Below are 6445 nucleotides of genomic sequence, written 5' to 3' on the forward strand. Positions count from 1 at the left end.
AATCGGGAACGTCGTTACGATTCTCAAAGGACCGGACAGAGACAAAAGTAGCCCAAAGTCGTATAGGCCGATATGCTTGCTCTCAATGATTGGCAAGCTATTGGAGCGACTAATGGCGAAAAGGATGGCCCCAATATTCCACAATGATATACTGTCATCGGAGCGACAGTTCGGATTCCGTCCTGGAAAATCTACAGAGGACGCAATTGTTAAACTACGAGGAGCGATAAATGAGAGGAGTGAGTGGAAGTACATTTTAGCGATTGCACTCGACATATCGGGTGCCTTCGATAATGTATGGTGGCCTAAAGTGCTCCACGAACTGAAGCGAAGGAACTGCGCGCAGAACCTGTACAAGCTGACGCAAAGCTACTTCACGGACAGGAGAGTCCAGCTGACAGGGAAGCACGAATCTGTCGAGAAGCTCGTAACAATGGGTTGCCCGCAAGGGTCGATACTCGGCCCCAGCCTATGGAATATAGTTTTCGACGACTTGCTGGCGCAACTAGATTCCGAGGAGACCCAGTGCGAAGCGGTCGCGTACGCCGGCGACATATTAATCCTGGTCGACGGTAACTCGCGGGAGGAACTGCGGCGAGAGGGGCAATCAGCGGTCACAGCGGTCTCTTCTTGGTGCAGCCGCAAGCGGCTAGCACTGTCGGCCGAGAAGACGGAGATGATGTTGGTGAAGGGAAAGCTCGATGCCGAACGACCACCATCAACACGCATCAACGGGAAAAGCATCAGGATGCGCCCATCGATCAAATACCTGGGCGTTCATCTTGAGCGCGGCCTAAGGATCGAGAAGCACGTGCAGGAAACAACGCACAAGTGCAGAAGAATGTTCAACAGCCTGGCAAAGGTGGCCAAGGCGAACTGGGGTCTCGGACGTGGAGCCTTAACCACCCTGTACAGGGGGCTCTTTGTCCCGATCGCCACGTACGCCGCAGCTGGCTGGAGCGACCTGCTGAACTTAAAGACAAAGAAGATCCTGGAGAGATCGCAGAGAATGGCCTTGCTTCAGGTCACAAAGGCATACCGGACAACTTCAACAGAGGCTCTGCAAGTGATAGCTGGCGAAATGCCAATAGACCTGGTGGTTGAGATGCGCGCACGAATGCACGCAGAAAGAAAAGGTTCCACGAACATGGTGGAAACAAAGCGGCGCCTGCGGGACGAGGCCATGGCCACTTGGCAGGAGCGTTGGCGAGCGACAGAGAAAGGACGAACAACATACGCCTACTTCAGCAGCGTCCACGAGAGGGTCAAGGATAAATGGATCCACGTGGACCACTATGTGACACAGTTCCTCAGTGGCCACGGAGACTTCAATAGCAAACTGAAGTACTTCGGCTGCAGCGATACGGAACTGTGCGACTGCGGAGAAGAGGAAACGCCGAGGCACATCATAGAGGACTGCCCACTCTATGGTGAAAGCCGGCGCGCTCTGAAAGAAGGACTCGACGGCCACAGATTCAGGTGGCCAGTCGAAAGTCATATCCTCACGTCGAAAAAGGCGTTTCGTCACTTCCGGAAGTTCGCTCGCGACGTACTCTCCGCCAAGGAGAAGAAATGGCGGGAAAGAAGAGATGGAGCAACATTAAGAGGAAAACGTGGTGGCGGAGGGAGAAGATGCGGTGTGGAAGAAGAAGAAGGAAATAGAAGCAGAGGACCAAGAAGAAGCACAAGGCTGGCAGAAGCAGGACCCAACCAGAACAGGACCAACCGCTGCTAAGGAGGAAGCAGCCAACCTGGACATGCGAAGAAGATGGCCAGACAGGATGACCACGAGAAGCGCCGGAGGAAACAGCAAGGGAAGAGAGGTAAGACGCCTGTGACCGTCACCGCAGGCGGTATTCAGAGACGGATACCGGGACGGTGCAGGTATATCGGCACACGCCATCCTGCTGGGACCGAGCGAAAGCTGGCAGCTCCGCCTCCACGTGGCCCCCGCTGGTAACGAGGCTGCGGGCTGCTAGACAACCCGGAGCCACGGCCAAGTGAGCTGCTTCCCGCAAGGGTAGGTCCAACTTGTCCAATGATCCTTCAACGGTGAGGGCAGGGTTTTTCCAAGCCGCGTGTCCAAAACCTACACACGCGTTCCCCTGCAGCGGCGACGCTAGAAAGTACTATAACATCTTTTCGCGAAGCCGTGATAAAGCATTAGCTCGAGGCACGGCGCGGTCGCCAGTTGGCGGGCCCCGGTAACGCGCACAATACTTGTACACTACTATTCGGTGGATTAACTGCGCTCTGTTTTGCTCTAATGTGCTCTGCTTGACTGCGGTGTGGCCAGTGATAGTGGTCTCGTCACGCCAGTTTTGGTTACGTTTCCTTCCGTTAGGATATGTAACGATGGTTTGTTCAGTTATGCCTTGAGTCTTATGCTATACACTGCTAGTCGGTTAATTCCAGTGCTCCACACTGCTCTACTATATTCAGCACGACTCTGGGTAGGAGGGAATTTGTGGTCGTGGCAAGTTAGCTTGAGTTATGTCATGTTTGATTGGGTCAGGTTATATGTAGTTTGTTGAGTGTAGCTCCTACATTCGTACTGTACGCTGTTATTCGGTGTGTTTCTGTGATCTACAGTGCTCTAGTACATTCTGCTTGTCTCTGTAGAGGCCAGGGGACGTGGTCGCGGCACGATAAGGTGAGCTATGCTACCTTCGGCTAGATTCGGTTATGTCGAGTTAGGATACGGTATCTTTGACTTATGTGCTATACACAGCTACTCTATGTGTTCCTGCTCTCCACGTTGCTCTACTATACTCTGGCCGACTCCAGGGAGGGGGGCAATAGTAGTGGTGGTACGTTATTTTAGGTTACGTTATGTTTGATTAAGTTAGGTTTGGTTACGTTTGGTTAGGATAGCTTTGACTTTCGTGCTATACAAAGTTGTTCGGTGGATTTCTGCGATCTACTGTGCTCTACGGTATTCTGCTTGGCTCTGGAGATTCTGGCAGCTGTGGTCGCGGCACTTTATGTTCCGTTATGCAACGTTCGGTTGGGTTAGGTTACGTCAGGTTATGCTGGGATAATTTCGAATTTTGTAACATACACTTCTATTCGGTGGATTTCTGAGCCTAGCATTGCTCAACTATACTCTGCTCGACTCTGGAGAGGTGAGCAATAGCGGTCGCGGCACGTTAGATAGAGTTAGGTTACGCTGTGGTAGGATGGGTTGGGTTAAGCTTGGTCAGGATAGTATTGACTTTAGTGCCATACAATGATATTAGGTGCATTTCTGTGATCTACTGCGCTCTAACGCATTCTGCTTGGCTATGGGGAGGCCAGGAGTAGTAGTCGCGGCACGTTATGCTGAGTTATGCTACGTTTGGTTAGATTAGGTCAGGACATATTGTGCTAGGATGTCTGCAGCTTCGGTGCTATTCACCTCAATGCGCTGGATTTCTGCAGTCTACGGTGCACCGGTACATCGTGCTTGGCTCTGGCGGGGCCAGCAATAGTAGTCTCGGCTCGTTAGTGTGAGTTATGTTACGTTCGGTTAGTTTAGGTTTTGTCAAGCTCGGTCAGGTTATCTGTGACTGTCGTGCTATACGCTGCTATTCGTGGGATATCTGCACTCGACTATGCTCTACTATATTCTGCTTGGCCCTGGGGAGGCCAGTAATTGCCTCGGCACGTAATGTTGAGTTGAACTGCATTTGACTAATTTATCTTAGGCTATGTTCGGCTAGGATGGCTTCGACATTCGTGCAGTACACTATTGTCCGGCGGGTTCCTTTGACCTACTGTGAGCTACTGAATTCTGATTGGTTCTGTGGAGTCCGGCAGCAGTGGTCCCGGTACGCTGCGCTGAGTTACGCTACGTTTGGTAAGGTTAGGTTAGGTCAGGATATGCTTGGATATGTTTCACATTTGTGCTTTCATCTGCAATGCGGAGGATTTTGGCGAACTGCTGTGCTCTAGTGCACTCTAATTGTTTCTGTGGAGGTCAGCAATAGCTGTCTCGTCTTGTTTGGTTGAGTTAGGTTTCGTTTGGATACGATAAGTTTGGCTTAGTTAGATAAGTCTACCTTGACTTTAGTGCTTCACACTGCTGTCCCTTTGTTTTTGTGGTCTACTGCTCTCTGCTTGGCTGTGTGGTGTCCGGCAGCAGTGGTCGCGGCACGCTCTGTTGAATTACGCTACGTTTGGATAGGGTAGGTTATGTCAGGCTATGTTGGGATATCTTCGACTTTTGTGCCATTCACTGCAATGCGTTGGATTTCTGCGAACTACTGTGCTCTAGTGCACTCTACTTGTCCCTGTGCTGGTCAGCAATAGTCGTCCCGTAATGTTTCGTTGAGTTAGATTACGTTTGAGTATGCTTCGTTTGATTTGGCTAGGATAGGCTACTCCGATTTATGTGCTTTACACAGCCCTTCCTCGGATTTCTGTGAGCTACTTTTCTCTACTGCCTTCTGCTTGGCTCCTGGGAGCCCAGGAGCAGTGTTTGCGGAACGTCATATTGTGTTATGCTACGTTTTTTAATGTTAGGTGAAGTCAGGTTAGGTTACGATATATTCGACTTCTGTGCAATGCACTGTTATTCGCTGGATTTCCGCGATCTACGTTGTGGTACTATACTCCGTTCGACCGTGGGGAGGCGAGCAGTAGTGGCCGCGGCATCTTATTTTCGGATTGGCTACGATAGGTTAGGTTAGGTTAAGTCAGTATAGGGTAGTATGCATTCGACTCCTGTGTTATACATTGCCATGCGCAGGATTTCTGCACTCTACTGTGATCCAGTAAACTCTGCTTGCCTCTGTGGGGGCCGCTAATGGTGGTCTCGTCATGTTAGGTTGTGCTAGGATACGTTTGGATTCGTTATTTTACGTTTGGCTAGGTTAGGAAGGGCTACTTCGGCTTTTGTGCTATACACTGCTATTCGGTGGATTTCTGCATTCTACTGTGCTGTAATATTTTCTGCTTGACCCTGAGGAGTCCCGCAATATTTGTCTCTTCACGTTATGCTGAGTTACACTGTGTTTCGTCGGTCAGGTTTGGTCATGTTAGATTAGGATATCCTCGACTTTTGTGCTATCCACAGCATTGCAGTGGATTTCTGACTACTACCGTGCTGTAGTACATTCTGCTTGTCTCTCCGGAGGCCAGCAGTTGTGGTCTCGTCACGTAAGGCTTAGGTAAGTAACGTTTGCATACGTCACGTATGGTTAGGTTCGGATATGCTACTTCGACTTTTTTCCTGTACGCAGCAATTTGTTGGATTTCTGCGCTCTAATGTGCTTCAGTATTCTCTGCTTGGTTCCTCGCAGGCTATAAATGGCGGTTGCAGCACCTTATGTTGAGTTAGGCTACGTTTGTTTACGTTAGGTTAGGTCAGGTTGTGTAAGGTATGCTTGACTATTGTGATGTACACTGCAGTACGGTGGATTTCTGCACTCTTCTGTGATCGAGCATATTTTGCTTGGCACTGGGGACGCGGGCAATAGCGTCCTCGGCACGGTAGTATGTGTTAAGTTACGTTCGGTTATGCTACGTCTGGTTAGGTTAGTACAAGATAGCCTCGCTTTTTGCACTATACACTGGTTTTCGATCGATTTCTGTTATATAGTATGCTCTAATATGATTTGCTTGTCCCCTCGGTCGCCATATATAGCGGTCACGGCACGTTATTGTGAGTCAGATTAGATTCGGTTAGGTTCGTTAGGTCATGTTAGTGTAGGATATCTTTGACATTTGTGACATACCCTGCAATGCCGTGGATTTCTGCTCCCTACTGTGCTCTGGTATACGCTGTTTGTCTCTGGGGAGGCCATATATGTTGGTCGCGGTACGTTATGTTGAGTTATGTTACGTTTGTCTGTGCTGCGATTGGATATGTTAGGATAGGATAAATTTGACTCTTGTGCTATCCAGTGCATTGCGGCCGATTTCGGCTCTCCACTGTGCTGAAGTATATTCTGCTTGGCTCTGGGGCGGACAGCAACATTGGTCCCGTCTCGTTGGGTCGAGTAAGGCTTCGTCAGTTTATGCTAGGTTTGGTTGGGTTAGGATAAGTGAGGCTCCACTTTTGTTCCGTAAACTGCTATGAAGTGGATATCTGCGCTCCACTTCGCTCTGGTATATTCTGCTTGGCTCTGCGGAGGTCAGCAGTAGTGGCCTCGGCGCGTCAGGTTCAGATATTTTACGTACGGCTATGTTACGTTTGGTTAGGTTAGGTAACGATAGCCTTGACTTTTGCGCAATATACTGCTTTTCGATGGATTTCTGCATTCTACTGTGCTCTAATATTTCCTGCTTGACTCTGGGGAGTCCAGCAATATTGGTCCCGTCACATTGTGCTGAGTTACACTGCGTTTGATAGGTCTGGTTATTTCAGCTTATGTCGTGATATGTTTGACTTCTGTGCTATACACTCCATTGCAGTGGCCTCCTGCTCTCTGCTGTGCTCTAGTGTATTCTGCTTGGCTCTGTG

The sequence above is a fragment of the Eufriesea mexicana genome, unplaced genomic scaffold (genome assembly GCF_001483705.2).
Source record: "Eufriesea mexicana isolate 0111107269 unplaced genomic scaffold, ASM148370v2 scaffold1481, whole genome shotgun sequence".
Taxonomy (NCBI): Eukaryota; Metazoa; Arthropoda; class Insecta; order Hymenoptera; family Apidae; genus Eufriesea; species Eufriesea mexicana.